The sequence below is a fragment of the Schistocerca piceifrons genome, unplaced genomic scaffold, assembly GCF_021461385.2.
Source record: "Schistocerca piceifrons isolate TAMUIC-IGC-003096 unplaced genomic scaffold, iqSchPice1.1 HiC_scaffold_943, whole genome shotgun sequence".
Classification (NCBI taxonomy): Eukaryota; Metazoa; Arthropoda; class Insecta; order Orthoptera; family Acrididae; genus Schistocerca; species Schistocerca piceifrons.
The window spans coordinates 1242501-1252500 of NW_025729216.1; the positions used below are offsets into that span (position 1 = coordinate 1242501).

A 10000-nucleotide genomic window follows, 5' to 3' on the forward strand; every position below is an offset into this window, starting at 1 on the left:
CGGTCCCCATTCGCGTTGCACTCGCACTCGCACTCGCACTCGCAGTCGCAAAAACGTGGGGCAAATATATTACGCGGAAGAGTTATAACAGACCGAGCCCCACTGCATGGGGGGAGTCTTTGTCACTAATGTACACAGATGGAACATTTTGGACTGGAACCAGATTACCCGTACACACGGCGCTGATTAGTAATCAATGCAGAGCCATCAAATTACAGAATATATATACAACTGTCCGTATACATGCTGAAAGAGTGTGCCCACAATGGGAACCACACGTCAGCCAGACACTCTCATCACGCACCACTCTCTGCTTCTAACGGGCGCACATACAATATGTAAGCACCAGCATGGAACAACATCCAGTGCATCCTCTCCGCCACATTACACAATCCACACTATCACAACCAGACCAGGAGGTCCATGCGGAAAATAGAATATCCCCCCCTTTCGACATCCACCATTGCGCAGATAAGGCACCAATACCCACACATGTCCTATACAACGGTGCACCCAACATCACAATAGTACCTCCTGTCACAGCCCACAAACAATGACCTGAGTCAAAGACACAGGTCTGACACAAGCATAGAATTGGAGCGCCGCCTCTAATAAGCCAAAGGTGCATCCTGACGTGACAAATCTCATCATGTCACAAGCATTCACTTACTATAATCACTATCAACGAACGTGCCGCCCCCGCCCCCCCCCCTACACCTTTCCTTACAACAACGTGTAACCTAACCTAACCTATGTTGTGCCTTAACCTAACCCATGTTGTGCCTTAACCTAACCCATGTTGTGCCTTAACCTAACCCATGTTGTGCCTTAACCTAACCCATGTTGTGCCTTAACCTAACCCATGTTGTGCCTTAACCTAACCCATGTTGTGCCTTAACCTAACCCATGTTGTGCCTTAACCTAACCCATGTTGTGCCTTAACCTAACCCATGTTGTGCCTTAACCTAACCCATGTTGTGCCTTAACCTAACCCATGTTGTGCCTTAACCTAACCCATGTTGTACCTTAACCTAACCCATGTTGTACCTTAACCTAACCCATGTTGTACCTTAACCTAACCCATGTTGTACCCTAACCTAACCCATGTTGTCCCCTAACCTAACCCATGTTGTCCCCTAACCTAACCCATGTTGTCCCCTAACCTAACCCATGTTGTCCCCTAACCTAACCCATGTTGTCCCCTAACCTAACCCATGTTGTCCCCTAACCTAACCCATGTTGTCCCCTAACCTAACCCATGTTGTCCCCTAACCTAACCCATGTTGTGCCTTAACCTAACCCATGTTGTGCCTTAACCTAACCCATGTTGTCCCCTAACCTAACCCATGTTGTCCCCTAACCTAACCCATGTTGTCCCCTAACCTAACCCACGTTGTCCGCTAACGTAACCCACGTTGTCGCCTAAACCTGCTCTGTAATTGTTATACGACTCGTTCAATTAGTGTAGTGTTGCCCACCCGCAACCCTCGCAATATAGTTCGCTACTCGCACTGCCCGCTCCCCTGTGTATCGCTTCATGTTAAACACCTTGCAAGTCTTGCTGACTTTCCACATGCTCCTGCTGTACACTGTAATGTGGATGGCAGCAGGACGTACATGCCGCCCCCCCCCACCCCTCCCCACGTCCCCACGTCCCCACCTTGCCCCCTGCCTTCGCAAGCTGGTTGGTGACAAGTTTGCATGTTCAATGCCCTTCGCATGCGACGTACGCAGGCTACGTTGTGGTGCGGCCTGTGTCAACTGTCCGCTGATGTCGTACGCGTGAACCACAATCTGTACTGCACATTCGTCCTTATGTACTGAATGATACATCGTGGCACATGTGTGACCGTACAACGACTGCGCCCAAAAACGGCGGACCATACAGTGCAAATATTGTGCACGCAGCTACGTGTCGTCTCCCTATGAGAGCTGGATTGCAGTGTGGTACGCCATAGAGACGTGTGGGAGGAACGGACGCCGTGGATGGCGATCAGCATGAGCTGTCTGTTGATGTATTCGGACCTAGTCGTCTCTCCTCACACACCGTGATGGCATGGTGCACCGCGTTCCATATCTGCGACATGCTACAGAGGCCGGTTGACAGTCGTTCGAGCAATGGACATCGCATACGTACGGGGGCCACCTTCCACGTATTGTCTAGGCGTGCACATTTTGTTGCGTGTATGTGGGCAGACGTAGTGTGGCGTGACACCTGACACAGGCATGCAATAATCGTTGAAGTTGCAAATGGCGATGGACGCCTGCGTTTTCTGGTGAAGTTACGCAAATGAAGAAATGGTAACCTGTTGTGGTGCGGTTGTTCTCGCTAGGGGTGAATCGGTGATGGCGACGATAGGTTGAGGTACTAACCGGTTGTTCCAGCGATACCCACCATGCCGACGAAACTGAACGGCATCTGGGTGTGAAGCGATACGCGGCGGTGGCTGGGTGGGACCGTCCCCGGCCGGTGAGGGGGCGCCTCCCGGCGTGCTGGCCGCGCGGTGCGTGGGCGCACGCGCTACAGCCGGCTGGTGGGGGCGGCCAGTGGCAGGCGCGCCGGCCGACGGACGCGGCAGGCGTCGCAGCTGCGCGCCGGCGCACCCTGCGCGCGGCGCCGTGCGGCCAAAGTAGGTCCTCGCGGGCCCGGTGCGAAGCGCGGTGGACATCTTCAGTGTGCTGGTCCGATTGAGGACTGTGTGCGTTGAGGATGCGCCGCCGCCCGGCGCTCGGCGCCGCGACGCCGTCTGCTGCTCGGTCGCCCCAGCGGTTCTCGCTGGTGGTTTGTATCGCAGCTGTGCGGATGTGTTGGCGCGTGCGCTGTGCTGGGAGAGTTCGCTTCGGCACCCAAGTGGGGCTTTTGTCCTTCTGTGGCGCTGGCGTTGGAGCTGCCGGTCACCGTAGGTGGCGCGTGTTGTCTCCCGCCGGCAATGCCACGACAGCACGCTCCCGGGCCTCTGTCGGCAGCGGCAAGCTCAGTTGGGAGCACGGGTGGTCGCACCGAAAGCGTCTACTCGCCTAACTCCGGGCGATTGCGCCTCTCTCGAACCCGACCAAGTACTTGGGACGGCGCTGCGCGCCGCCGGGACCTGAGAGGGTTTCGAGGTGTATTGTGCAGGGGAGCTCAGCCTCCTCCTGTTTGCAGAATGATTGAGCGGACGCTTGCGTGTTCGCGCGGGCCCCCGGGACACACTCCCGGGCGGCCGGCTGCTCAGCTCTATTTGACGCAGCTCCCTGGTTGATCCTGCCAGTAGTCATATGCTTGTCTCAAAGATTAAGCCATGCATGTCTCAGTACAAGCCGCATTAAGGTGAAACCGCGAATGGCTCATTAAATCAGTTATGGTTCCTTAGATCGTACCCACGTTACTTGGATAACTGTGGTAATTCTAGAGCTAATACATGCAAACAGAGTCCCGACCAGAGATGGAAGGGACGCTTTTATTAGATCAAAACCAATCGGTCGGCTCGTCCGGTCCGTTTGCCTTGGTGACTCTGAATAACTTTGGGCTGATCGCACGGTCCTCGTACCGGCGACGCATCTTTCAAATGTCTGCCTTATCAACTGTCGATGGTAGGTTCTGCGCCTACCATGGTTGTAACGGGTAACGGGGAATCAGGGTTCGATTCCGGAGAGGGAGCCTGAGAAACGGCTACCACATCCAAGGAAGGCAGCAGGCGCGCAAATTACCCACTCCCGGCACGGGGAGGTAGTGACGAAAAATAACGATACGGGACTCATCCGAGGCCCCGTAATCGGAATGAGTACACTTTAAATCCTTTAACGAGTATCTATTGGAGGGCAAGTCTGGTGCCAGCAGCCGCGGTAATTCCAGCTCCAATAGCGTATATTAAAGTTGTTGCGGTTAAAAAGCTCGTAGTTGGATTTGTGTCCCACGCTGTTGGTTCACCGCCCGTCGGTGTTTAACTGGCATGTATCGTGGGACGTCCTGCCGGTGGGGCGAGCTGAAGGCGTGCGACCGCCCCGTGCGTGCTCGTGCGTCCCGAGGCGGACCCCGTTGAAATCCTACCAGGGTGCTCTTTATTGAGTGTCTCGGTGGGCCGGCACGTTTACTTTGAACAAATTAGAGTGCTTAAAGCAGGCAAGCCCGCCTGAATACTGTGTGCATGGAATAATGGAATAGGACCTCGGTTCTATTTTGTTGGTTTTCGGAACCCGAGGTAATGATTAATAGGGACAGGCGGGGGCATTCGTATTGCGACGTTAGAGGTGAAATTCTTGGATCGTCGCAAGACGAACAGAAGCGAAAGCATTTGCCAAGTATGTTTTCATTAATCAAGAACGAAAGTTAGAGGTTCGAAGGCGATCAGATACCGCCCTAGTTCTAACCATAAACGATGCCAGCCAGCGATCCGCCGCAGTTCCTCCGATGACTCGGCGGGCAGCCTCCGGGAAACCAAAGCTTTTGGGTTCCGGGGGAAGTATGGTTGCAAAGCTGAAACTTAAAGGAATTGACGGAAGGGCACCACCAGGAGTGGAGCCTGCGGCTTAATTTGACTCAACACGGGAAACCTCACCAGGCCCGGACACCGGAAGGATTGACAGATTGATAGCTCTTTCTTGATTCGGTGGGTGGTGGTGCATGGCCGTTCTTAGTTGGTGGAGCGATTTGTCTGGTTAATTCCGATAACGAACGAGACTCTAGCCTGCTAACTAGTCGCGTGACATCCTTCGTGCTGTCAGCGATTACTTTTCTTCTTAGAGGGACAGGCGGCTTCTAGCCGCACGAGATTGAGCAATAACAGGTCTGTGATGCCCTTAGATGTTCTGGGCCGCACGCGCGCTACACTGAAGGAATCAGCGTGTCTTCCTAGGCCGAAACGTCGGGGTAACCCGCTGAACCTCCTTCGTGCTAGGGATTGGGGCTTGCAATTGTTCCCCATGAACGAGGAATTCCCAGTAAGCGCGAGTCATAAGCTCGCGTTGATTACGTCCCTGCCCTTTGTACACACCGCCCGTCGCTACTACCGATTGAATGATTTAGTGAGGTCTTCGGACTGGTACGCGGCATTGACTCTGTCGTTGCCGATGCTACCGGAAAGATGACCAAACTTGATCATTTAGAGGAAGTAAAAGTCGTAACAAGGTTTCCGTAGGTGAACCTGCGGAAGGATCATTACCGACTAGACTGCATGTCTTTCGATGTGCGTGTCGTGTCGCGCAACACGCTACCTGTACGGCTCGCAGTAGCCGTGCGCCGCGTGCGGAACCACGCGTGCCTCTCAAAACTAGCGGCAATGTTGTGTGGTACGAGCGCTGAAGCGCTGGAGCGGCTGGCGTGCGGCACCTGGCGCCTGGCGCCGGTTTTGAATGACTTTCGCCCGAGTGCCTGTCCGCTTCGGTGTGGAGCCGTACGACGCCCGTCGGCCGTGAGGCCGTTGGACACAGAACGCTGGAACAGGGGCCGCCACACGCCTCACTCCCGCCTATGCGACCGTCTCGAAAGAGGCGGCGGAAACTGAGAAAAGATCACCCAGGACGGTGGATCACTCGGCTCGTGGGTCGATGAAGAACGCAGCAAATTGCGCGTCGACATGTGAACTGCAGGACACATGAACATCGACGTTTCGAACGCACATTGCGGTCCATGGATTCCGTTCCCGGGCCACGTCTGGCTGAGGGTCGGCTACGTATACTGAAGCGCGCGGCGTTTGCCCCGCTTCGCAGACCTGGGAGTGTCGCGGCCGCCTGTGGGGCCGGCCGCGTCTCCTCAAACGTGCGATGCGCGCCCGTCGCCTGGCGGTTCGCATACCGGTACTTTCTCGGTAGCGTGCACAGCCGGCTGGCGGTGTGGCGTGCGACACCTCGTACAACGACCTCAGAGCAGGCGAGACTACCCGCTGAATTTAAGCATATTACTAAGCGGAGGAAAAGAAACTAACAAGGATTCCCCCAGTAGCGGCGAGCGAACAGGGAAGAGTCCAGCACCGAACCCCGCAGGCTGCCGCCTGTCGTGGCATGTGGTGTTTGGGAGGGTCCACTACCCCGACGCCTCGCGCCGAGCCCAAGTCCAACTTGAATGAGGCCACGGCCCGTAGAGGGTGCCAGGCCCGTAGCGGCCGGTGCGAGCGTCGGCGGGACCTCTCCTTCGAGTCGGGTTGCTTGAGAGTGCAGCTCCAAGTGGGTGGTAAACTCCATCTGAGACTAAATATGACCACGAGACCGATAGCGAACAAGTACCGTGAGGGAAAGTTGAAAAGAAGTTTGAAGAGAGAGTTCAAAAGTACGTGAAACCGTTCTGGGGTAAACGTGAGAAGTCCGAAAGGTCGAACGGGTGAGATTCACGCCCATCCGGCCACTGGCCTCCGCCCTCGGCAGATGGGGCCGGCCGCCCGCGCGGAGCAATCCGCGGCGGGGTCGTGTCCGGTTGCCTTTCCACTCGCCGCGGGGTGGGGCCGTTCCGGTGTGCGGTGGGCCGCACTTCTCCCCTAGTAGGACGTCGCGACCCGCTGGGTGCCGGCCTACGGCCCGGGTGCGCAGCCTGTCCTTCCGCGGGCCTCGGTTCGCGTCTGTTGGGCAGAGCCCCGGTGTCCTGGCTGGCTGCCCGGCGGTATATCTGGAGGAGTCGATTCGCCCCTTTGGGCGCTCGGGCTCCCGGCAAGCGCGCGCGGTTCTTCCCGGATGACGGACCTACCTGGCCCGGCCCCGGACCCGCGCCGCTGTTGGCTCGGGATGCTCTCGGGCGGAATAATCGCTCCCGTCAGCGGCGCTTCAGCTTTGGACAATTTCACGACCCGTCTTGAAACACGGACCAAGGAGTCTAACATGTGCGCGAGTCATTGGGCTGTACGAAACCTAAAGGCGTAATGAAAGTGAAGGTCTCGCCTTGCGCGGGCCGAGGGAGGATGGGGCTTCCCCGCCCTTCACGGGGCGGCGGCCTCCGCACTCCCGGGGCGTCTCGTCCTCATTGCGAGGTGAGGCGCACCTAGAGCGTACACGTTGGGACCCGAAAGATGGTGAACTATGCCTGGCCAGGACGAAGTCAGGGGAAACCCTGATGGAGGTCCGTAGCGATTCTGACGTGCAAATCGATCGTCGGAGCTGGGTATAGGGGCGAAAGACTAATCGAACCATCTAGTAGCTGGTTCCCTCCGAAGTTTCCCTCAGGATAGCTGGTGCTCGTACGAGTCTCATCCGGTAAAGCGAATGATTAGAGGCCTTGGGGCCGAAACGACCTCAACCTATTCTCAAACTTTAAATGGGTGAGATCTCCGGCTTGCTTGATATGCTGAAGCCGCGAGCAAACGACTCGGATCGGAGTGCCAAGTGGGCCACTTTTGGTAAGCAGAACTGGCGCTGTGGGATGAACCAAACGCCGAGTTAAGGCGCCCGAATCGACGCTCATGGGAAACCATGAAAGGCGTTGGTTGCTTAAGACAGCAGGACGGTGGCCATGGAAGTCGGAATCCGCTAAGGAGTGTGTAACAACTCACCTGCCGAAGCAACTAGCCCTGAAAATGGATGGCGCTGAAGCGTCGTGCCTATACTCGGCCGTCAGTCTGGCAGTCATGGCCGGTCCTTGCGGCCGGCCGCGAAGCCCTGACGAGTAGGAGGGTCGCGGCGGTGGGCGCAGAAGGGTCTGGGCGTGAGCCTGCCTGGAGCCGCCGTCGGTGCAGATCTTGGTGGTAGTAGCAAATACTCCAGCGAGGCCCTGGAGGGCTGACGCGGAGAAGGGTTTCGTGTGAACAGCCGTTGCACACGAGTCAGTCGATCCTAAGCCCTAGGAGAAATCCGATGTTGATGGGGGCCGTCATAGCATGATGCGCTTTGTGCTGGCCCCCGTTGGGCGAAAGGGAATCCGGTTCCTATTCCGGAACCCGGCAGCGGAACCGATACAAGTCGGGCCCCTCTTTTAGAGATGCTCGTCGGGGTAACCCAAAAGGACCCGGAGACGCCGTCGGGAGATCGGGGAAGAGTTTTCTTTTCTGCATGAGCGTTCGAGTTCCCTGGAATCCTCTAGCAGGGAGATAGGGTTTGGAACGCGAAGAGCACCGCAGTTGCGGCGGTGTCCCGATCTTCCCCTCGGACCTTGAAAATCCGGGAGAGGGCCACGTGGAGGTGTCGCGCCGGTTCGTACCCATATCCGCAGCAGGTCTCCAAGGTGAAGAGCCTCTAGTCGATAGAATAATGTAGGTAAGGGAAGTCGGCAAATTGGATCCGTAACTTCGGGATAAGGATTGGCTCTGAGGATCGGGGCGTGTCGGGCTTGGTCGGGAAGTGGGTCAGCGCTAACGTGCCGGGCCTGGGCGAGGTGAGTGCCGTAGGGGTGCCGGTAAGTGCGGGCGTTTAGCGCGGGCGTGGTCTGCTCTCGCCGTTGGTCGGCCTCGTGCTGGCCGGCGGTGCAGGATGCGCGCGCCTGCGCGGCGTTCGCGCCCCGGTGCTTCAACCTGCGTGCAGGATCCGAGCTCGGTCCCGTGCCTTGGCCTCCCACGGATCTTCCTTGCTGCGAGGCCGCGTCCGCCTTAGCGTGCTCCTCCGGGGGCGCGCGGGTGCGCGGATTCTCTTCGGCCGCCATTCAACGATCAACTCAGAACTGGCACGGACTGGGGGAATCCGACTGTCTAATTAAAACAAAGCATTGCGATGGCCCTAGCGGGTGTTGACGCAATGTGATTTCTGCCCAGTGCTCTGAATGTCAACGTGAAGAAATTCAAGCAAGCGCGGGTAAACGGCGGGAGTAACTATGACTCTCTTAAGGTGGCCAAGTGGCGGCGGTGTGGCTGCATCCGGACTTGGCTTTTCGAAGTGCGGTCTTGATGTAGTCGTGCTGCTGCTGCGAGGTGCCTTCCTTGGGTTATAGTTACAGGGAGAGTGATGCGCAATACATGGGCCTAGCCCTCTTAGCCTCTCCTCTCCTGCGGTCTTCTCCCCTTCTCGTGGGCCCGCTGATTTTCGCAGAGTGGAAGACCGCACCAGGGGCTTGGGGGGGTTACCAGCCCCCCCTCGCATTATCCCTTTATAGTTGGGGGCAGCCGACAAGAAACAAGAGATGGTGGCCCTTCCGCTGAAGGTGCCACCCCAGCTACCCCAGCACCTATCCGGCCAACCGGCCGTAACGAAAATGCGATAGTTTGTGTAGCTCCCTTTGCTTGCAGTGAGTGCCACCGCACTTTTACCACGAAGAACGGTCTCGGGGTCCATCGCCGCCGCCAACACCCTGCGGCCGCCAACGCTGAGATCGTGACGGAGAGGCATCGCGCGAGGTGGACGGAGGAAGAAGTCCTGTCGCTCGCCAAGGCAGAGGCCGAACTGTTCCTTGAGAGGGACGCCCGGTTCTTCTTTGTAAATCAAGAACTTACCAGGATGTTCCCCGACCGAACGCTTGAGGCAATCAAGTGCCGACGGCGGCAAGCTGCCCACAAGCGGCTTGTCCGCCAATTCATGGAGGCACTTGAGATCGGTCGGGGCGAAGAGCCGGCGTCCCGCCGTGGAGCAGCGAGCTCGCTGCCTGACGCGGGCGAGGCCGCTGCGCCGCCCGTCGACGCAGCCGAGGACTTCGCGGCCGACACCACCGGGCCACCGCCGGAGGGGCCGACTGACGCCGCCATCTGGGAGCATCTGGCGGGGCTGCCTGCTTCCGCCCAGCGTTTCTCTGCCCTGGATCGAGTCATTGGTCTGGGGCGGGGCACGCCGCCCGATGTCATCCTGGGCATGCTCCCGGATGCCCTTGCGTCGGTCGGGTCCAGGGGGGAGAGGTCGATCACCAGGACACAGCGGCCGCGCCAATCATCCAAGCGGCCGCCTGCCGCCCCGCCGCTGCAGAAGCGCAAGCGGCGCCGCTGGGAATACGCGCGCACACAGGACGCCTTCCGTAGGTCGCGTGCACGTTGCGTGCGCGGCTTGCTGGACGGCACCCTGCTGCAGCCGCCACCCGACATCCCCGGTCTGCTGGACTTCTGGGCGGACCTCTTCACGAAGAAGCCGATCTCCACCGCCGGCTTCATCCGTGACCGCCTTCTCCCGCACTCGGAGCCTGTCG

At 58.0% G+C, this 10000-nt stretch overlaps 2 non-coding genes and 1 pseudogene across 2 annotated transcripts; all 3 read left to right on the forward strand.

Moving 5' to 3' along the window:
* The first annotated feature begins 3231 nt into the window (after positions 1-3231).
* Positions 3232-5140, forward strand: LOC124772955. Its single transcript, XR_007014406.1, has one exon. It is a non-coding gene; the product is annotated as a small subunit ribosomal RNA (ribosomal RNA).
* Positions 5141-5491: 351 nt separating this feature from the next.
* Positions 5492-5646, forward strand: LOC124772645. The gene has a single exon (XR_007014114.1). It is a non-coding gene; the product is annotated as a 5.8S ribosomal RNA (ribosomal RNA).
* A 188-nt stretch (positions 5647-5834) lies between these two features.
* Positions 5835-10000, forward strand: part of LOC124772561 — a 7470-nt pseudogene continuing 3304 nt past the window's right edge.